This window comes from Temnothorax americanus, unplaced genomic scaffold (assembly GCF_048541705.1).
Source record: "Temnothorax americanus isolate GAGA-0224 unplaced genomic scaffold, ASM4854170v1 Scaffold25, whole genome shotgun sequence".
In the NCBI taxonomy this organism is placed as follows: domain Eukaryota; kingdom Metazoa; phylum Arthropoda; class Insecta; order Hymenoptera; family Formicidae; genus Temnothorax; species Temnothorax americanus.
In genome coordinates this window covers 1,001,935-1,025,972 of record NW_027509391.1, presented here as the reverse complement: position 1 = coordinate 1,025,972, position 24,038 = coordinate 1,001,935, and the positions used below count along the sequence as shown (strand labels likewise).

At 39.4% G+C, this 24,038-nt stretch overlaps 1 protein-coding gene and 1 long non-coding RNA gene across 7 annotated transcripts in view; one reads left to right on the top strand and one right to left on the bottom strand.

Moving 5' to 3' along the window:
• The window catches only part of LOC143898946 (uncharacterized), a 55,105-nt gene extending 35,024 nt beyond the window's left edge, over window positions 1–20,081 (top strand). Inside the window, exons 3-6 of the long non-coding RNA XR_013257339.1 lie at window positions 18,303–19,011; window positions 19,264–19,386; window positions 19,637–19,744; window positions 20,029–20,081. This is a non-coding gene — a long non-coding RNA (uncharacterized LOC143898946). The remainder of the gene's footprint in view (window positions 1–18,302; window positions 19,012–19,263; window positions 19,387–19,636; window positions 19,745–20,028) is intronic.
• Window positions 1–24,038, bottom strand: part of LOC143898945 (uncharacterized) — a 198,786-nt gene that overhangs the window by 17,698 nt on the left and 157,050 nt on the right. The gene's annotated exons all lie outside the window — the stretch shown is intronic.

Below are 24,038 nucleotides of genomic sequence, written 5' to 3'. Positions count from 1 at the left end.
TGTTATCGGAGTGACAGAAAGCATTCAGAAAATTTGTCTAAGCAGAACGCAATTAGGGCGAATCGAATTTCAAGTTTAAACTCTACAATTATTTGCAATAATTATTTGCTAATTTTATTAGCAAATTAGACTTTCCCATGGTAAAATAGAAATGTCGATCCATTTTGTGTTGTGTAAACTCGTATATCGCATACAATTATCGCTTGCTCGTAATTTAGCAACCGTCGCGAGATTTCTGGTAGGGATAAAATATAATCAAACAAGTTCGTTCGGCCAGCGATTTTTCTTGGCCGTTTTTTCACGCTTATTTCGCCGTGCGAAATGTCCGTGTACCTTCGGCCGCTTCTTTTTCAACCGTTTCACATGGTTTTCATTGCCACAGTGAAGATTAAGTGGCAGAACGGCGACGACGGTCCGTACTTCGTACATTACCGAGCTCCTCTGCATTCTTTTTTCTCCCCTTCCTTTCTCCCTTCTCTTTTACGTTTTGCTTTCTTAGCCTTGGCTTTTATCCTTTCTCCCTTTTCCTCTCTTTCTCTGTTTTTCTCTTTCTTCAGCATCTGAAGAATCGTCCGGAATTCAAGTGGAGAGCGCGATAGGGGTGCGCGATTTCTCTCGCCCACTCCCATTTTCGTCTTACACGCGAATTCGAGGCCTGACAAAGCGTAATTTCATGGAGAACTTTGTAGACTCGTTATAGAAGACTCAGGTTTCTCAAACGTGACGCGGGTATCTTCTATTCCCACTTATTGTCGGTTGTTGTCGTTATCCTCGCGTTATACGTGATACTCTGGTTAACATAATCTGTTATAAAGCTCGTAATAATCTATTTAATCTATTATTTTATTAAATACGAAAACGAATTTTTATTTAAAAATTACACTTTGAGAGAATTATATTATTAACACCCGTCAGAGCAATCCCTCAATTCTGTTTATATTAACGAATCCGACATCCAGATAACTATTGATCTCTTTAGCGCAGTCTTTGCAGTTTACGGAAAACGCGATAGTTTGAAATATCTTTTATACTTGCTGCGACCAATTTGTATAATATCCGTACTGAAACGGCCGCATTTCATTGGTTCCGATTGTAATGTCGACAACGTTAATTACAACGAAATAACAGGCACTGCACTGTGGGTTTTCATGTACCGACTGATTTCAAAGGCTCGTCGGGCATTTCAATAATCCACCACTCCCTTTCTCGCTTCTCTCTCTCTCTCTCTCTCTATCTCTCTCTCTTTCGCCTCTCTCCTTTGATTGTCCAGACGCGCTAATCACGACTCGCCAATTCTATTATTAATCACAGTGCGCGTCAGCGCAGCCTAATTGCAAAATTCAAAACTGACATTACCAGAACGAAGCCCAATCCCGGTACCAATCAATCACGCTTAGTGCGCTTGCGTTTCGTTCCGTTCCGTTCTCTGATTTTGTGGCTTGTATTAACAGTCCCCTCGCGCTTCCCCTTCGTTTTCTCTTCCACCCCGTTATCGTTTCCGCTCACCTATCTCGCGAGAGTCCCTTGTGTGTTCGTTCCTGCACTCTGGAGCACCTAGATCTCGCCTTCTCCGATGTGCGAACACGCATGTATGTTTGATGAGTCGCTTGCTACGACATGACACACTGCATAATTCATCCGCAAGCGCCATTTGCGCGACGGTCAGACGGTCAGACGGCTTGACGTACTGGTTGAATTTTGATTCACCGTCAAGCCAGAGACTCGAGGGGGGATTTTCCATGACATGATGTCTCCGGATGAAATTCGATTTCTGACCGTGCGCCGGTTCTGCGGATCGTGTCGCCGAATTTTGGACACGCGTTACTATTTTTCGTTTTCCCGAATGTTATTTTATTTTATTAATACACGTTACGTGTTATTTTATTAATACATGAAGAAGCGTTACGCATCATGACAAAATTGTTCTCGCATAATCGCTATAAGAAAGTTACAGGAATGTCTAAGAAAAATGTTCTACGAGCGTTTAAATTTTAATTCTCTCTTTTAGCTAGGGGGATTTTTATATTAAAATACTTAAATCTGTGTGGGACAACTACACGCACGAGATTCGATTTGTCGGCGTTCGCCATTAAAACGACAATGTCTCTTTCGATGGCGGGTGCGACATCTTCGTGCTCAATAAATCCCGGTAGTTCACGATCCTATACGTTCGAGATCGTTATTCGCCCTGTTCTCCGCGATCTCGATGAGGGAGATAAACTTTTATCCTGAGAGAAGAGCGCACGAGCGCGGGAGAAATCTCGCTCGTTCTCGAAGAGGAGACAGAGTGTCGGGAGGACCTGAAGTCTGGGTGGAAAGAGGGATGAGCGCGAAGATGAGGGGGTTTTATGGTATTTTGCGAGCTCGTGCTCGATCAATGGGGCTTGAAGGCTTATAAATCCGCGGCGGCGGAGTCGGCCGGCTTCGCTTTATCGTCGATTTTAAGCGTCTGCCGTACGTGCGCGAATCCCGTCTGTCCCGAGGCTAAACGTCGCTTGTCGATTCTCTCGATCCGGTCTAGAATCTGTCGCGACGCCGACGCCTCTCGCACGCGTGCATCACGCACGGCTTCTATCACGATCTATCGATCCGCGACGGGACACGGATAGAGAATAACGCTCTTGAGCGAGTCAAAGCGAGCGAGATAGTTGTAATTAAGGCATTTATCGCGCGCGATTACGACCTTGAAGTGTCGAGACGTCGTTAAACTTTATGCGTTAAACTGTAAACTTATGCGATATTTTTCTCGAAGACATGCGGATTACGCATACATATTCTGGCGAAGTGAAAGCTTTCGCTAGGTCGTCTTGAAAAGCCGCCGGCTTTCACGCCGGATTATATTTCGCCATCTCTCTTTGCGATTTCGATGCATCAATCGGTACCATTCAAATCCGGCAAATCGCCATTGACATAATGCATATGTTGTGTGTATTAAAAACGGTAATATTTTTGAACACGTGTTTTTCGCTTTCCTTTTATCTCGCAGGCAGAAATATCGAGCTGTCGCTCGATGCGATCGTAATCCAAACCGGGTTTTGTGCCATTGAAAATACACGATGACATAGGACGAATGAAATTTCGCCTCGCTAATCTGCCCACGAGCGAGACGAAACTCTCGACGAATTTGGAACATTAAACCTAGCTTTTATAGCGGCCCTACTATTTTCATCAAATTGCAATTTTTTCACCAATTTATTAAATTTATATTGACTCGATATATCGCTCGTAAAATTAATAACGAACGTTAATACTTTTGGAAGCGCAGGCACAGCTTGCATCTAAAAATATTAACTATATCAATTATCCTTTAAAATATATCAATTATATTGCAGAAAAAGTTCATTTCGATATCTCGAGAGGATATAAAATTGTTCTTTTTTTTCGTTCACAATATATACTTTGTATCAAACGCGACATTTGCATTTTTCATATCCTTCGTGATTTTTATTTAAAAAAATTAAGATATAATATTAATATTGGTAATAATATAATATATACAACGCGTAAGAGTGCAATTTCAATTTAGACAAATACGCCGTGAGGAGTTTAGGTCGATTGCGTAGAGGACCGCCGGGCAGATGGAGGCCGGCAGTAGTAACAGCTGCTTCCGCTCAGACCGCCATGCGGCAGTGGAGGCGAATGCCGATCGGGCCGGACCGCAGGAAGAAGTATCCGTTCCGTAATTGGTCGCGAATGCTTTCCGCCATTTATCGGCTAGCAAAAAGCGAGCCGTCTGCCTTTCACGCTCGATCGACCTTAACCGTTTCCACGACGTGCTAATCGCCACGTCGTTTAACACTCCGCTTCTCGCCTCCCCATCCGCGCCAACCGACGACTGCCAAACCAGACGATCAATCAGACGATCCACATATTTCACCGCTTTGTCGCGGTCGCGCTCGTCTTCCGACACGCCGTGACAATCTCGAATGTATTTCGACGTCTGTAAATTCCGATCGCACCCGCGAATCATTCGTATCTTTGTGACCGTAATGAATTTTCCACCCGTAATCGTGTGGAGGAGCGATGCGAAAAAAATTGTGGATTTTTTAGTATTCCCCCGTATAGAGTATATATTTATTATAGTTATTATAGACTAAATTTTTAATAGCGGTATTTTATTTAATTACATTTTATTGAAACCTTTTGTGTCATCTGTATTACAATTTATTCAACAGTATTTTATTTGAAAATTGATGAATATTATCGTTTTATAGATTTAAAGCAAAATATTCGTATTAGCAATTACATTTGGTGAATCTCAAATTACTGTAAACAGCAGCGTTTTTCAAAGCGAATATTAGTTGTACAAGTTTATTCCCCGCGCGTATACTAATATGATATAAATTCTACAGGATCGGTTCTTCAGATACGTGATGTAAATACACGCATTACGATACGATATTAATTCAATAAACTCGCCATATATTTTATGCACTAATCGGATAAACTCGCGACGTATTTTATAATTTTATATATTCGTTGAGTATATGTATGAAAGGTTCTGTTATAACGCGTTTTATACTCATAATAACCTGATAATGCACCGGATTATCTCTTTGCGCAGCAATCCCTCTTTTTTAATGTTGCCACTTTTCGAACTCGAGAAGACGCAGTAGCGACGGTAGCTTTCTCCGCAACCTTCTTTGCTCTTTTCCTCACGAGAGAGTCTTTCTTTTATCTTCGGAATACTCTCTCGTCCTCCATCGGCGGATATATATATCCCGGGGGAAAAGTTAAATGAATATTCAGGACCGTCAAGGCGCGTTTACATTCAGCCGCCATTCGTGTGCGAGGATGTAAACGAGCGATCGTGCAATATCGATCCGACTCCTACTTTTCCTCTCCACGTCTCCTGTATGCGACAGAAAAAAGTTGGTTTTATACTACTAATTCTTTGCCCACAGACACATGCGTACGACGGACTCGCGTCTCTCGAGAGTCCGCGGTTCAACAATTTTCATTAATGCAATTGATAAACGTTAAATAGTATTTCTTCAAATTTTCTCTCATATAACTGTACCGACATCACTTACGCGATCAAATAAATAAATTTATATTATATATTATATTATTTGAAAAAAAAAAATTGTGACGACAGTAACGATTTGTTTTAACGTTTAGTACGGTTTTCACGATTTATACTTGTGTTGCTGACAGATTAAAATATGTGAAAATATTATCGCGATTTTTAAAAATTGGTTGGCATATGTCGTTAACATACGTCCCTATCGACTAAAAGAATTAATAGAACTGTTTTATAATGCGTGGCTGTATGCGCACGATGTATCGTTGAAGATCGAGAGTTGCGAAAAAATGCTCGTAGTTTTATTTACAATCCATGGATATAAGGGGGAAAATTTGCTCTATGGCTTTGTACATAGTCGAAGATTCGAGGAAAGGCCGAGAGAGAGAGATGGAGAGAGAGAAGTTACGCAGTTGGAGAATTGCAAAACACTATTTTGAATTTCATAGCAACGGTACCCGGGATTCTGAAATTAATCAGATTCGGTCGCACAATTCTGATTATGGAGTCCGTAATTTGATTTATCTCCGCGTTATCGTCGTGCCATTTATTTTACGATACGGTATACCGCCGGACGCCGTAAACGGGTGAGGCACCGGCGATACTTCGCGTACTGGAATGAACTTGGCCGACCCTAGTTGGCCCTAGGGTAATTTATCAAATTGCATGCTGGTAATCGTTATTACAGCGCGGCCGGCTATTATCGCGGCCAAATCTCAATCCGCGTTGCCTTTTAGCGGGCCATAATTGGGCCGTTAACGTGTATCGCGTATACTTGCCTCTAGAGCTTTTTACGGCATTTCGCTAGATAAGTCAACGCAAATGCGCAATATCAACAAACTCGGGTTGACATGTTACAATCTTAATAAAATTGTATCGAGGAGTATCGATCGAGAAATGTGCGTAAAATAAGACAATGCTGTCTCATAAAGGGACGGAAAAATATCAAAACATTGATAAACATTAAAATGGATTATTTATTAAATATCAATACCAATTTTTTTTTGTCTCATTATTATTTTACGATCTTGCACTGTCATCCATAAAATTAATTGAAGCGATGAAAATACTTTTCGCCGTGATTTAATAACGTAGAATCATTCTTGCATAAGATTTCCCCTCTCCCTCCTTCTCTCTCCTCGCTCGTTTAGTTTTGTTAAATAATTTCTAAATCGAAATATTTCGATTTTCACTATTTTGATATTTTGTTAACGCCGTACGTACGATAAATAGTGCTGAATAATTCCGTGGATATTTTGATTACGTTACGGGCGCATTAATAAACGTCTCCATTTCGCCGCAAATATAATAGTTGCAAAAGAGGGAAACATACCGTAATTAACGTGTGGCCGCTATTCATAAGCCACCGCGAGCGCAACGCGCAAAGAGTGAGTGCGTCGGGTGGAAGCGGGAGGAGGGGGGAGGCAAGGAAAACATTTCACGAAGTTAATGAATTCCTATGGGAATGCCGTAGAACTGGCTTCGGGCCATTAATATACGGTCCATTCACAAACACAACTCTTCGCTTTCTCATGCCATCAGACGCCCTCGTTAAAACTTTCGAAGCGTGCGAGCATCTCCACATCGGGTGGAGAAGAAGGACGAAAAAAGAGGAAGTTCTCTTCGCATAAAAACAAACGGAGGGTGCCTGTAACCAACCCCCCCACCCTCCTCTCTTCAACCTCGACGGACAAACTCCCGGCCCTTGTGCCGGCAAAGCCTCCGCGACGTTTACGAATATTACCCTCGACGAGTTACATTGTGCCAGGAAACGCTTTCCCGAGTGCTAATGAAACATTTGGTGACACAACATTGCGAAACATGCGGTTGTCTGCTTACTCGATAGAACCGACAATCGTACCAGCATCTCCGGACAGATTATTGAGTACCTCGGTTATTTATTCTTGGCTATAATTTGATCGTCGTAAAATTGTTATGGCGGGGAAGAAACGCGATGGAAGCTATAATTTGTATAATATAATTTCCATTAATACAATTTCTATCATTTTTTGTTACTCAATTTTTACAATCGTTTTACTTGAGGTAATTAGTGCATGGAGAGAGTAAAAAGGAAGGAATAAAAATCGGGTGAAATATTCAAGACGCGGAATAGTTCAGGTACTCTTCGTATGTATTATAATATATTCGAGGAGTCATCTGGTCTGGATTGAGGTGGAAATCCGACAGGATAAGTTGGAACGAAACATATGCTGCTGGAAAATTACCAGCTTGTGATAATCGTTAATTTTACGACGGGGCTAAAATAAATACGCGAAGTTCGTACCATAAATTACATATGCCTCGCACGTGCTCCTGCTATTATCTTGAGTGGACACACTCGGACAATCGCGCAGGTACTCGGCACGAAAACGTCCTAGGGAGCTAATTAAATATTTAGCTTGCACCAACCGGTTAGCCGGGTGTGTGAACGTAACCCTGTACTTTTGACCGAGAGATTAAATGGACGTTAATCATAGTTACGCACGAATGCCAGAATGCCCGAATGTTCGTTGACATTTCCGAGTCTATTTCTCGTCGTATACGGAAAAATTCCGAAATACCGTTTTCATGCCAAACAGCCACGTCCAGGTCTCGTTCGTTTCAAATATAAGAATCTTTAAGGAGAAGCATGAAACATAATGCGCAACTTTCTCGTGCAATATCAGAATGTGTGTGCTGCGAATATTATTAGTATTTACACATGTATTCGCATGCGCGTATTTGCGTGGAGAGATAAACGAAGCGGTGCTTTTATCTGCAATCTGATATTTCGACGAGATCGCGTCGTATTATTCGACTTTCTATGTACAGTATAAGAAAGTCTACAGGGAAAGTCTATAGGAAATTTATGGAAATGTCTGTGGACACGCTATAGAATTTTATTTCGACGGCGCGCACGACGCACATATCGTTAGAAAACCAAACAAGCTTTGGATAATAGATTCTGCGATGTTGAAAGCATTTTCCCCGACTTGTTGTTCTCGATCTTATATTCGAGTCAGTTTCCGATGTTATTCAATTCGTAGCGTACATCACGTAATAATTTAGGCATTAGCATTTTATAGGAGTAAAGAATACTTCGTGAATCTATAATAAGAAAACAAATTCTTTTGATATATCCAACATTGTAATAACACAAATATAATAATTTTAGGTATAAATATGGTGCATGAAATTCATCTTTGAAGTTTAAAGAATAAATTCTGAACTTTTAATTCTAACGTTTAATTGTTTACTCTGGAAGTCTTAATTTTACGCAGGTCTCTCAACATTCGATCTTTCCTCAATTATTATTCTTCAATATTCGAATCGTGCAATCTTCTGAACAACTCGCGGTTCTTGATTCTCAATCCGCCGTTCTCAATGTATTTTTCAACTCATAATCATTGAATATATAATGCGGAACACGTTCCGGTACATCGTGCGGGAAAATCTGGTGTACGCGCGTTCTTACTTCGCAGATATACTTACTCCGGGAATCTCGAAGAAATAGATCCGTGCGTGATCCATCGGTCGGAATTGCGGCTTGTCATCGAAGAGCGGCGCGCGTCGGTTTCACCGTTCTGACACGTACGTATCATTTCCGCGATAACGCATCCCGGCGTGACGAGGGATGTCGATAAGTGGATATTGCGAGAAACAGAGGAGAGTAGAAATCGAGGGAGAGGAAAATCTCCCGTGGGAGCACCACGTACGGCGCATCACGTATATCCCTTGGATACTACGTATAAGTACACTGCGACGAGTTTTTCCTCGTCTATCCTCCTTCGATTCGCCATCCCTTCCGGCGTGTTCTCCTTACAGCAAGGTCGGATTAACGATTGAACTGCGTCTCGTTGATCATTGCCCGGGATTTCTGCTCTCTCTTTCTCGCTTTCGCGTTGTTTTGTACTCCGTCAGCTCGGCACGCCGATCGATAGTTGGAAACATAGTGACGTAGTATAAATGGCGCAATAATCCATCGCAATCTGGCAAATCATTTATCGCGAAGGTAAATCCGATAAAGTCATTCGAATGGGAAAAATGACATTGTCTTCGCTCAAAACAATTACTTTACGAACATACCGATATATTTGTTAATTAATAATACTCTGAAAAGCGAAAGTCTTGTAATACGGGAAATGTGCGCGAGATCGATATTACAAGTGGACAGACTCATCGCGTCGTTAGTGAATTATACGTCCGCATGAAGCGGTCCTAACGATGACAGCATCGTTAATGGATCCTTATTCGAGTTCTGATTTAGAACGATATGTCGTGCTGACCCATTCATTCTGCACCATACGTGTACTCTAACACGCGCACGTACACATCCATACTGCGTGAATGCTAGGATGAAGGGATAATGGAGTATTCGAGATTTAAATTCTGTCAGGCTATAACGAGGAGGAGAACGCTTATTACACTCCGTGACAGATCGGAAAAAGAGTAAAAAGCGCTATATATTTTGCACTACGCAAAAAGGGTGAATAATTTTACTGAACTGCGAGAAATCGCGGTTTATATCGTTGATAAATAACTTAACATTTTTTACGAGATACGAGAGATTAAAGGATATGTATATACGTCGTAGTTAAAACGGACATGAGACATGACTTGTAAAAATATTGTAATCTTTTCGAAAAAAGAACTTGTTTTATGTAACGTAAATCGAGTAAAGTTTTTCAGATCAAACATCGAGAATTTATTGTAATGTATTGAGGTATTTTTAATAAATCTCATACACAGATATACACCTAAGATCTTGAGCGAAAATACCTCGTCGGAAAATGAATATAATCAAGTATGACTTCGGGCACTTCGGCACACATCTCGAGATTCTCGATCGATGACGTTCGCAATAAAACGGTGCATCGTTTCGTTTGTCGAAATGGAAGAGATGTCGGATTCGAGCTCGTCGTTCACGGAGAGGAGAACGAGATTAAGTGACCGGGAGCGGCAATCTTCGTCGGTCCGCGCTCCCGTTGTACAGCGACGCGGAAGTGAGGTATACAACCGAGGCTGGCTGATTTTGCGCCAAAAAAAAAGAAAAAACGAGAGAGAGAAAGAGAGAGAGACACGTATCGCCTCGTTCTTGTAGCAGGTCGAAATCAGTGGCGCGATAGGCGCGCGCGACCGGAAAATCGATGACCGGTATCGGCAGCGCGGATACGCGCGGCATAAATCTTCTGTGTTTTTTTCTTCTCTCTCTCTCTCTCTCTTTTTTTCCACTGCCCACCCACCGGTTGCGCGTTTTCCTATCGGGCGTTTTCCGGTCGCTCTCCTCCCCGAGTGCGCGAGCGCGCGCGGCCTTATCGGCGTTTCCGTAAAAATTCATTGCTCGTACGCGCCTTGATAAGCAACGCGCGGGATCAGTCAAGGATACTTTGCGAGCCACCGGACTTTTATGCGATCGAACCGCACCGAGAGACCCACTCTCTCTCTCTCTCTCTCTCTCTCTCTCTCTCTCTCTCTCTCTTTACGTGGCGTACCGGATTTTTGCGAGACGATTTTAACTTCGATTGTCAATTTAGAGCTTCCGTTGTGAATATCGGAAACAGATTTTTGTCGACTTTCGCGGGCGATCGCACTATACTGCATGCAGAATGCACCGGTCGTTTAGCCTCTCTTTTTGCCCTCAAAATGCGCATCTTCTAGCTCTTTTAAACATTCAGAGAACGACGTTGCAGTTCTCCGTTAAATGAGTTTTGGAATAACGAAAATAAAGGGAGGTTACACTTTAACGTCATGATTGTATTATTGCGGAGCTACTGCAGCACACAGTCATCTTTCTTTCAAAATACAATCGTTTTAAAATTCTGATTATTAAATGCATTCCATATTCCAATGTTTCATGTTTCATGTTTTTATATGTGTCTCGCGCTTTAATTTTCATACTGCTACTCGAATGTAACTTTCCTACATTTTACGTCAGTATTTTATACGACGGAATTAGAGCGATATGCGATTCGAGAAAGTTTATTAAACTCTTCTACGAGATCCTCCGCGCAATCAGTGTTTTCTTTCCTTTCACGGAAAATTGCTGATTCCTAGAAGCAAAGTCGCACGGCTGAAAGAACTGCATAGGCGAAGTTACGAGGCCAGTTGCAATGAAGTTAACATAAATATTCGTTGAGCTACGGGAAGTATATTTGCATAACAAGAAGTTTTGGAATTGAGTGTCGAGGAAATTTTCAAGGGGAGCTACGGCGGCGGCGCGAGGTTGTCTGACGAGTTGCGAAATGTTATTTGATCCTATTGTTATCGCTTGAATTTTTAATATCTTTCTATTTATCTCATATTACCTATAATTTACAATAATCTATTATTCGTTAGGCAAATAATCTTGCACGATTTGTTATATTTTCATGGTTTCAGCTTCTGAATTATTAGAATTATATCCGATAACTATTATATTTATCGATTAACGTATATCTATTTAATGAATCTACGTTTAATATAATGCAGCAAAATATAAAATTCCGCTGAATTCCAGATTCATTGTCTTTTTAACTCGAGCCGTCGAACATAATACAGATCTTTTCCTCGATGTTATGTTTCGGCCCGTGCATATTATTCTTCGAGAATTCGAAACTCGCCGAGTAAAACGGATCTCATTTCCTGTCTTCGGGTGAATTGATTATCGTACTGCGGTTTTCCGGCGGACGTAACTCGAACAAATGTTCCGCGAACGGTCGAGAAGGACAGCCGCTTACTCGAAATGTTCAACGAGGCGCGAGAAGCTGGTTTCCAAAAATCTATCAGTCGTTCAGATTGGAATCTCGCGGTAATTTCGCGACGGCTTTCCTCCGTAATGTGTATATTTCGCGCGTTGCAGCAGATGTTGTTGGACACATAACGCCACCATATTAATCTGGTGAATTAATAAAGTAATGTTTGGTGTGTTCTTTGTGTGGAGAATGAATCTTTATTAAAGTTCCATATAAATACTGCTGTAAAACGACAATTTTCATATAACTCCTATTATATTTCTGCTGTATTAATATATGAATATTAATTAATCATTTATTAGCGACGATTCTCGCTTTACATACATGATTTCCGCGCATACTTTATTATCGGTAGTTTAAACGAGGATCGTATGTCGGGCAACGCCCGACGGTGAATACGTCGCAAAACACAATGCGATATTCAGCACGCGGTTGTATTTATATCAAACACGCATTATATCGGCCTAAGACAATGCACCGGATGAGACACACGTCGATCATTAGCAGTCGCGCGCGGGAATCGCGAATGGCGATAATAATCAGCGCACGTGCGTGGACGAGTCAATGCAATAATCAGGTTAGGGTCTTTCTTCCGTGTTAACGATGCTCGCGATCCGTGATTTCGTGTTTACTTCCGGTCACGTGCGTCGGATCGCGGAATTTGCCTCCTCCCCGAGCACGTGCATGACGAGACCGCGCGTGCACGCGTGCCTTTGCTTGCGTGTGTCCACAAGGAAACACCCGCGCTGACCATTATGCCGGCAGCTACGTGACAGGGTTTACGGCACGCGAGACCTGTGACCTGTGTTGTACGTGGGCATCGCGTGTGCCTGTGTGCGTTTGTGTACACGGTCCGATCCGCAATGGGGAATATCGCCGTGCAATATTGAGTGAATCTAATGAGGGGTATGCCCCCTGATATTAATACTGCTAATCCAATTAGTTGATAATCTGCAGTGTTCAAATGTGACCAGGGCTATTAATAGGAATCGGTTAACATGTCGAGGCGAAGAGTATTAGACCCGCCGGATTATACCGCTTTAGACGAATCAATGTGGTCCCGAGGGATGTGGGTAACAAGGAGGATGTAAGATAGGGCAGGTAGAAAGCAGTCTTACATAACGCGTGTAATCGAGCTCACAAGATAGATTATGAAAAATGATAGCGAGCGAAATGTAGCATGTAGAATGTGACCTTAGGTCTACGTTCAAATAAACTTTATCATGTCAAATTAATTCTCGTAATTATTGAATTGCCTTTATAATTGTAACAGCTGTAGAAGATGTCAATCCTATGAGGTATTTATTACAAATAATATCAGGTAGTATGAATTAGTGTTAATTTATCGTTATGTTGAATTGTTTAGTTGCTAAATTGTCGGTATTGTGAACTATCTGGAGTAGCAGTACAATGAAATATTTATAATGTAGTTGCACACACACACAATAGTTAGATTGGAAACCGATTGAAACTAAATTATTACCATGCATAACAATTATACATTGTTTGGATGAGTTGCATTTCGTACAACAGTTAACATTAATGTTTTCATTTAAAAGTAATTACAAATTTTCTACGCATGCGTGGTACTTTATACGAGTTAGGTAACACATTGCTGAATTAATCTGCACAATCTTGGATAACTAGATAATTCTATTGTAGGTGAATTGGATTCTTTCTCTCTTTCCGTATATTGCTCTCTACCCGACTGTGTCGGAATTAATCAAATCTTTTAGTTTACTTTATGCCCAACGAATCGAGAAAGCAAGTCCGCCCGTCCGATTTTCCGTTCCTGATGAATATCATGGCGTCGCGATCCCGCGGACAGCAAAGATATTAATAATTTCATTTCCCATCCAATCAATGGAGCCCGTTGCTTTTTCTTTCTCTGTATCGTACTATTTGTCATCGGGTCCCGCGATAGAAATTAAGGAGGGGACTTACTGTAGCGAGACTACGCAGAGACGATAGGGGTGTTCGATCGATCGATCGGTCGGACACGTAATCAACTTCGAGGAAAACAAGAAAATGCGGCCATTCGATACCGAATAAATTGTTTTCTAGTTGTCCCCGTGTAGATTGCTTTTGTCCCCCGAACAGAGGGGTGCCGTATTTCCTGATAAGAAGATTAACCGCCCTTTACATTTATTCCGGCCTCTATTAAATCGAATTCGTGGATGTACGAAAAATCGTATATGCATTTGCTCTTTTTCTGTTTCATTTAAAACCTATGTAATTTCTCAAATTGACATTTGTGCGTAAACCAGAAAAAATACAGTGCTGTGTGTGTGTGTGTGTGTGTGTGTGTGTGTGTGTGTGTGTGTGTGTGTGTGTGTGTGTGTGTGTGTGTGTGTGTGTGTGTGTGTGTGTGTGTGTGTGTGTGTGTGTGTGTGTGTGTGTGTGTGTGTGTGTGTGTGTGTGTGTGTGAAATTTAATTAATTTTACTACGTCTATTAATTAAGTTAAATTGTTAGCTTAATAGTCATTTTATTGTTATGATTATTTTATGAATTCTGAACTTATTGTTAGGTATAGTATACAGATCTACAATAAATGTTATAACACTAATATTATAACAGATCTTTTAAAACTATTACATAATTATACCATTTATACCCAACTAACCCAACATGCAATTATTGCGTTGGTAGTGCAACACAATCTGAAATTGCTTGCGTTTTTCCCTACAGATTCTTTGACTATAGTTCGAAATTGAGAGTTTTCCTGCATTAAACTTTCGCGGCTTAAACGTAGGCAGTCCAAAAATAGTACGACGTTTTTTGAAACTTTTTACACAATCACCAATAGCAACTTTTACGACGTCGAGTTTTAACTTTGACGTTTGCTAATGAACCTAAAAACGTCAAAGAAAAACTAACACGCATCGCGCAGGCGAACTACCCCGACGTGCAAGAAATCGGAGCAAACGGCAAAAGGGCGCGGCACAAAAAAAAAAAAGAAAAAGGAGACGGCAAGACAAGTCGGAGAAAAAAGTACCTGGCATAGCTCACACTGTGCAATGCACACGTGCGATCCTTCTTATTTCTTTATTTCTCTCGCAATGAAGAGGATGTCATGGCTTAGGCCACGTTTCTCGCGAAAGCGTTTCGAATTTTCCCCATCCGCGAAAACACGATCAAAGCTGTTCCCGGCAAAGAGGCCCCTCGAGTCCGCCGCCCTTATCATTCGATCCTTCCGCGCCCTTTCCGCTCGCGCGATTCACGATTCCCTTGTCGCCCTTTTCTCTTCAAGCTCGCCTCTTCTCGTCGCTTTCGACAATAATGAATTTCGAATATTCGTATTTCTCCTGTGCCTTCTTTTTTGAGCATACCAAATTATTCGAAAGACACGCGCGCGCGACGTAGCAAACTGAAAATCCTGTCATCATTTATCGAGACAGAATGGTATCGATGAAATAGAAGTGTCCACACAGAAAGCGCATTTTTCACGAAAGGATTACATTACATTGGACGCATCTGTCACTCTTCCCGAACGTTGCATCATATCCCTTCAAAAGACACGGGAACATTTCGCGGTGTTAAAAAAATTCCAGGACGCTGGATGGTACTAAAAACGACGGAAGTCATGTAACAGAAAGAGGAACAATGACTGGAACTACAATCGATAAACCGTGCTCGTTGCCTCTATCACTATTCAGATCGTAAAACTGGGTCAACCGTTTCATCCTCTTGCTTACTATATCGAGTTACTATCGTGTTTATAGATGATTTCCCAACGGCGATCGGGTGAACTTTTAAATAACGAAAAATATCGTGTGCTCTCTGTATCTTGGATCTTATACTCTTATACATCGTATCGTTTATAATACTTTTGTATTATCCTGCTTGTTTAATGGCACATTGACATATTTTATTTCCGCGAGGTAATTTCGCGAAACGCTCCTACCTCTTTTAATCATTCACAATTATAAATTGTTAATTTCTTTTATATTTATATTTATGCAGGAAAACTTATTTCGAGAAATATTTTTCCCGTTGATCAGATACTAAGTATTCTACATATGAAAAGATATTTATATATATTAATAAAAATAGATTATATATATCCGACTATTATGTATACATTTTCTTATAAAAGAGCTGTTAGAAATTTGCGATGAAAACTTGTGCAAATTCATGAAACTTTGCGAATAACCAACGGTTAAAAGCCCCTGATCAGCGCGATGATCAGAAATGCTCTCACGTACACGTTGCGGCTCGTACGAGTTGACTTCGCCATTGTTTATCGGGTAATCTCCCAGCGGTGTTTTTTGAACCTAACGTCAGAACTCCCGATGGACCGCGCGGAATACATGTAGTACGCGCGTGTATAACGGTGAACGTTATATGGTTCCCGTGAGTCTGGCCGGCGATATACACGGTGCGCAGACGATCCCATGCGAAGACGAACCTCGTGTTACATATGAAGTCGCAGTAATCGAACACGCGAGTGCCAGGGACAATTTTCTCATCGATGGATCTTGGAGAGGAACGGTTTTCTTTCCCTGTGGAGACGATTTATAACTGTGCTTGAAATCTTGAATTCTCTTGCGTGCGACCTAAAATCGGTTGCATGAACATCGCTTGGGGATGCTAGAAACTCAGTTAAATAAATTTTAACGCTTTCGACATTTTATTGGTAATCCAGATCTAAAAAGGGGTTTGAAAGCTAGGTTTTATTTCATTCAAGCCTTAGTCTCTTGCAAGTTTATAGCGTTATAATGTCGTACCCCTATTGATACAAATTGAATTTATATGATAATTTTACTCGCTTCTTTCCAACAAATGGCGGAAATGTCTTGCGATCGATCAGGTACTTTGCGTTATTTCGCACGTCACCTGCGAAGGAATCAATGCGAGCGATCGTGGAGCGGCTCTTCGGAGATGAGTGGTTGTCGCCACTCACGGAGGAAAAATGACGAGGAGATGTGAGAGACGATATATATATATATATATATATATATATATATATATATATATATATATATATAGAGATTCGTTCGTTGGGATTTTACGAGGCTCGTAAACGTTACGAAAAACGACGGACGGGCATTTTTCCGCCGGTGATCCCGCGGGTATCGTGCACCGCGGATCGATCCCCTAATTCTGTTGAACGTCTGAATTCGATCTGGCTCGTTCGGTGCGATCGTGTCAGCCTACCAGGCTCTGCAGGTTCCTCTGGGATCTTTCTTAGGATAAGGGCGCGCGTGGAGTTACGACCTTCCGCTAAAAGTCGTGCCGGATACGAAAAAATCCTTTGCTTTTGAGAAGGAAAACGAAGCGGTAGTAGAATTTAGAATCAATTGCCTCGTTGTGTTTATCATCTTTTGGGATTTCGCGTATCGTTTTATCAGCTCTTAAAACTAATCTTGAAATTTATCTTAAGAAGGATGTTGAATAAGCTTTTCATTCTTTCTCTTCTTCAATGACAGAAATTTAAGGAAGATTTCGAGAATTTAGATTGTTTCATTTCGAGACATGCATATATCTGCAAATTCACTCAGAAAATACTTTTTATTGCAGAGTTGAAATAAGATCTGTTCCTGACGTCCTATCGTATATTTTTAGACATACATCTCAGAATGAGATAATTTAAATTCGAAGTACCGCGGATTTCACGTGAATTTTAATGACGTTCTAAGAGGATCTGATAAACTTTTGAGCATGAGTGACGGTTTCCCTTTTACGACAAGTCTCTTTCAGAGTTTCTTCCCAAAGTGCGTGAGACTTCCGACAAGGACGAGAGAGAATATTGGGTGCGGGCAGTATGACGATCACATCCTCTAAAAAAAAGGAGAGGGGGGATATATAATAAAGGTTTTATCTTTTTTCCAACAGTTCAAGAAATTGTCCGAGAAACGGCGTGGTTTAGGACAATCTAATCTCGGCAGAGCGCTTCAAACTCTTAAATATGAATTTTGTTGTGCAATATTTAATGAATACCATGTTATTTCCGTTTTTAGAAGCGATAGCTGGGCGATGAATCGTAAAAATCTTTGTACGTACATGGGTCATTCTTACCGCCTCTTTAAAAATTAATGGTCCCTATTGCAAAACCAGAATTATTGTATTAAACTCGGATTTCCGAAAGCAATGATTTCGGCATAAGTTGGCGACAATGCCCATGCTATTTCTTCGATTTAAAAATCGAGTTATAAAGTTAATCAGTGTGATATGAGAGATTATATTTAATTTTTAGACATTGGCTTAGGTATCTCGAAAAGACTAACTCCCGTACTTACTAATATGAGCTCCTGAAAAAAATAGTTTCTTTAGGAATAGTTTTGAACAAATTTTAAAATTTGTTAATAGTCACTTAAAATTATGTAAACAAAACATGTAATATTCTACTCTAATTTGTTTTTTCAATTTGTTTAAAAAAAATAATTTTACGGCACACATACTAAAAAAAATTATTCCCATATATATATATATATATTTCTATATACATTTCTTTTAATTATATATATATATTTATTCTCGTATATTTCTAGTCTCGCGTACTTGTATTCCTATATATCTCAACCAAGTGTACCGACCTAAACGTACGCGTAATCTTATCTTTTACAGGCTTTTACCGAACAACGGGGAAACTAAATCCAATCGTCGCCGCTTGTATAAACGGTTCGTTGAATTTCATTTTCGCGAGTGTCGTCCGAAGTCGTCGGATTATTCGGAATTCCGTCGTTTTTCTGCCGTCCGAGTCCGCCGGAAATAATCGAACGTTAATTCGCGTTTCGGGATCGTCGCGTAAAATATCGTTCTTTTTTAATAATTAATTAATATAATTTTTAATAATTCTCAGACGTGACGGCTGTCTCGTGCGTGGTTCTGTGCGGAAAGGTGCCAGGATCGCATAACAAGAACTGCCCAGATCATTTGACTTAGCTGTGCGTGGAATGGTGCTACCATGACGTGTCGGTGGCGAGGGGAGATGATCCTCATTGTAGAAAGCTCGCTTTCTACTTTTCGAGGATCTCTCTTCTCTCTGTCGAACACTATTCAACTGGCCACGCGGGGCAAAGTCCTTAATCGGGCAAATCGAGTCAGTTGTCCGGCTCTGAACGCGTCGAGATAACGCGGTTATTGCGGGCGATTTTCCACGAACAAACTCGGTCGTTACGTAACGTTTTCGGGAGTGACGTATTAAATATCGCGCGATTATAGTTATTCGCGTATACGTGTGCCGGTGGAGTTGTGTCGAGCATCGAGGGAGCTAACGATCCGAGAGGAGGAGGCCTGGGAGAGGCATCGGGCGCCAACGTATACCAACTTTACAGTGAGTAAATATTATTCTTTATTTTGTGTAAAAGTAGTTCTTTTGTTTTTATTCTTGAGTTGTTTTATTTCTCTCACAACGATTTAGAAATAATAATTAAAAAGAAGTAATTTGAAATTTTATGAAAATTCAGCCTTGTAAAAACTTTTTTCGGAAAAAATGTACCTATAATTATTTAAATAAATATTTAATTGAATAAAAAAAGTTTGATGCGTGTAAGAATTATTTAATCGTTTATTTTATATGTTTTAGAAAATAATGATGCGGGAAGTCGCATCGTTGCATCGATGGAATTCAAGTTGACACCCGAGAGGACAGCCTGAGAGGAGGATCCCTGGGAGAGGCATCATCAGGCCCCAACGTACCAACTTTACAGTAAATATTATTTTTTATGTTGTGTAAAATTAGTTCTTTTTTTTTTATTCTTGAGTTGTTTTATTTCATCATGATTTAAAAATAATTAGAGAGAAGTTCTTTGTGAAATTTTATCAGTTCAGTCTTGTAAAGATTTTTTTTCGGAAAATGTATCATTATTTAAATAAATATTTAATTAAATGACGAATAAGAAGTTTGATGTGCGTAAAAATTATTTAATATTAAATCATTTATTTATATGCTTCAAAAGAAACGACGCAGAAAGTGTCGCATCGAGAGAGCTGACAACCCGAGAGGATAACTTGAGAGGAGGAGAAGGCCTGGGAGAGGCATCAGGCGCCAGCGGAACAACTTTGCGGTAAATATTAATTTTTATTTTATGCAAGAATAATTTTTTTTGTTTATTCTTGAGCCGTTTTATTTTATCATGATTTAGAAATAATAGTTGGAAGAAAGTGAGTAATTTAGTATTTTATAAAAATTGATTCTTGCAAATATTATTTTCGAAAAATGTGTAATTATTCAAATAAATATCCAATTAAATAATAATTAAAACGTTTGATGTTATATGAATTATCTGTTTTAAAACATTGAGTTTTGTTAACACTGTTTTAATATGAATTCTATATTTGTTTGTTACAGAATCAACGTAGCTACCTGGCAGATATAATTCCGCTGTTGCGCATTGGGATTGGTGAGTGATTAATTAACATATCAATTGAGATAACTGATAACTGGATTTTATCCAGTTAAAGTAGTAATATGACGTAAGATCTAATACATCCATATATATATTTATTGTTATGAAGTAGAAGATTTTTTTTTAGTTAGTAATCTAGATAGTTATTTTACATCCAATTAGTTTTATATCACTTAAAAATAGTTTTAAATTAATATATTATATTAAAAATAGTTTTAATAATTTTTTTGCAAAATATAAAAAGATGATATCAATTCTAATTGTGTGGGAAGTTTATTATCCCTTTCGGATCTTACGTCATTCATCTGAATGAGAATCTCTGCATGCTTTTGAGATGAGATTCAGCAACGAACCGTTCGAATCGTTGAAAATACGCATATGGGCCTTAGATTATTCTATCGAATAGCGCGTCTAGCAATTTTCATTCATTTATTTTCAAATTAAAGTTTTATTGTATTATTTTATAAAGTTTATATTTGAAAGTTTATTTAATATAAATTTCATAATCGTGATCAAATTTCTCCGAATCAAAACGCTGTCGACATAGAGATCTTTTGCAAATTCAGATTTGTTTTCTATTTTAATATGTATTTTAATTACTACAAATAAACGCGTGTATTATAAAGAATAAATGCGAAATTAATTCATGTGCCAACAAAATTGTTATTGTTATTATTAATTGTTAACTTCGTACTTAATTGATTTAGTTAATGTGATGGCCTCTTCGCGACGCGTTCGTGTCTCGCGCATCATAAAAAAGCGTAAAATCTTACGCTTATTGCCGGCAGCAGCAGGAGTATAATCCTTGCTGCCGATCTCTGGCTACATGAAGCCAGAATAGTTACAAAAGGTGAGTGTACTCTGGCCAGAATGATTCGCTATATTTTCTTGAATATGCGTTTTGATGTGTACGGTGCCCCGTACACATTCGTGAAATTCGCAAGTATCCGAGAATTTGCGATGAAAACCGTGAAGGGACTTTATTACGGCGTTTTCGGAATCACGTTCAAATGCGGTTTCTCTTTTCGCATAAAGACACCCATTTTACTACGGGTCCAAGCACGTTACGCAGAGAATACAAATTGTTCCTCAAAAAGGTCCTTCCCTCGCGTAATGCGGAAAAAGAGAAAAATACATATGTATATCGCATAAAATTTTACCTATTTTACAGTTATTTATTATGCTTTAATTTTAATAATTGATTACTCTTTAAATTTATCTCTTATACATTCAAGAAATTTATATTAGCAGTTATCGCAAGAGAATGATTGCACTGTGCGTAAGATAATAACTGCTAGAAGAGAAGAGTGAATTGTATTAATCATAGCAATAACTTAATAATTTTACATATACTTAGATAAGAACATGATAGGTTAAATTATATGTCATTTTACGAGTCGGCCTGCATCTGAATCGAACTGGAGGAATTATTTCGGATCGTTGTAAACTTCCGCGCGACTTTGACGTGATTCGCTTGAAAAATGGCTGAAATTTGTTCGTGTAGGAGCGTAATAATAAAGAAAGACTATTACCATTGCGCTAGTCGCTGAAAAAGCGTCGTATCATTCAAATATGAGCTCGCATTAAATTCCCATCTCGCCCGATGCCAGTCGCCCGTACATCACCCCGCATCGGAGAAAAAAAAAGACGTGCAACCGACGTCGGATTCGAGCCATTACGTGTAAAAAGTGGTGCAAGGGTGCTTTTCAGCGTGGCCATATGTCGGATCACTATATCGACCGCGATTGCAGTTTCGGCTCGTATGTTAATAAAAAGACACGCAACCAGCCATTGTGTCGGTCGGCCGGCCGGCTTTACCGTACAATGCACGATAACTTACGATCGAACCATCACTCTGCTGGAGAACGCGAAAAAATCTTGTTTCCACTTTTTCCCTGCCCCCGGAACGAACGATAAAGTTCGTTCGTATATCGATGCCTTTCCTATCCTGTACGAATCGTAAATTCAAATTATTTGCGAACTTATATCGAGCGGTGCACGAGGGCGAAAATTGCGGTAACAGCTATATACGTGTACCGGCAGGACATGTATAACGCTTGTGACGTACGATCAATGTGATATACGTAAAATATAAAAAAAATTTCAATATGTATATATTTTTTTGTGAAGCGGACGATAAAGCCGCATCGATGCTCTTCTCATCTCCCCGAAATCGTAAATTCGAATTATTCGCGAAGTAATACCGTGTCCAACTGCGAAATAAAATCAAACATAGGAATGGAGTAGACAATAAGGGAAAACTTATCAGAATCGCCAACTTTGTATATTTCTCTCAAAAAAATTTACATTGATTCTACGGAAGGAAAAGATAAAAAAACGCAATAAAGAGTTTACGCGGGATTGTCTTTTACTGCCGGGAAAATAAAATGTCGTAATAAATTCGCAAACACATGCATCGCGTAGTATGTCTGTCGCTAGTAATTACGTCGAACAAAATATAATTTAGCAGTGTATAATAAAATAGCAAGTATTTTTCGTAAAACGCATAAACAGTTTGGCATTATTTATCGATAAAATATTATTAATTACTGTTAACTTGTTAATAACATTTGTTTAAGTATTAAACTTTAACATATGCATAATGTTATAAATTGGAATGAATTTTAGCAGGTTTATATAAAAGATATACAACATTATAAAGAGATTGCATTACTTTGACGCTAAAACAAATCGACAAATATGTAAGCATTTAAATTTGTAATCGAATTATTTGCTTTAAAATTGAATCATTTTTTATTTATAAAATTATTCAAACAAAGTAAAATTTTATATTAAAAGCTAAAAAGGAGGGAAAGGTGTACTGAATAAAGAATAATATAATATAAAATTTTAGATACGAGTTTTAGATTGCAGGATAATTTAATCAGTTTTAATTCGCCATGTTACAATTTCAGAACTTAGTCCCGCGAGGGTTAATCGACCTGCATACAAAACGCGAGCGATGCTGCGAGCAATTTGCCGTTTTTCTCGAGGCGCGCAGTCCGTTCTAATTTACAGAAACGCCCGCGACAATCAAAGTGCCGAGAGTGCTCCGGGCAAAGGAGAGAAATGTACTTTGCCCGCCGCTTTGTTGACGCGGTTCAACGGAGATTTGCTTTGGATCCGTGGACGGCGATCAATTTGGCGCGAAATTACGCTTTTCTAAGGAACACATTTCGCACATTGCACGACAATCTTTTACATTTCGCCGAGCCCGTTCAGCAAACCGTCCGTTTTTTCCCTTCCGCCGATTGTTCCGCGAATATTACTATACACTTCGCGTTGTTCTCACAACATTTTCTTCTCGGTATTATAATAATATTTTTTAGTTGCGAATATAGTGAAGCAGGAAATTGCGTGCATTGACTAATCCCTCGCGATATGTATAGACAAAGTAGAAAAGTTCAGCTTTAAAATTGTGCTGAACATTTAGATATACGGAAAAGAATTAGACTAAGCTGCAAATAATGTAATAACATTTTCTTGTTTATTTAACATTTCACGTTGATTTTTTAGCGTCAAAGGATTTTCTTTATTTGCAACGCGTTCGTATCGAAACATTTTTGATCTTAAGAATTAAAAAAATGCGAAGGGATGTGGCGAGACCAATCGAATTTTCGCTAAGGTAAAATTGACTCTAAATTGATCAAAGGATACTGCACGTTTTGGCTCACTAATCTCGTTATCTCGTGCATACTTTAATGAATGAGTACTATACAGGCTACTCGCAATATTCGTTTAGCATATTATCTCGTAGCTCTCTCGTGGAGAATTTAAATTAAGAATTAAATTTAATCATAATGCGCGAACATAAAGTTATCATGGCATTATGAAAAATTTGTTAGAACCCCGTCGTAATCATTAAACGTATGTATACTTTACATTTTTAACAAATTTTAATTCATCTCGTGTCTATATTTCATGAAAAAATCGTCAACAGCGAAGTTCAAAT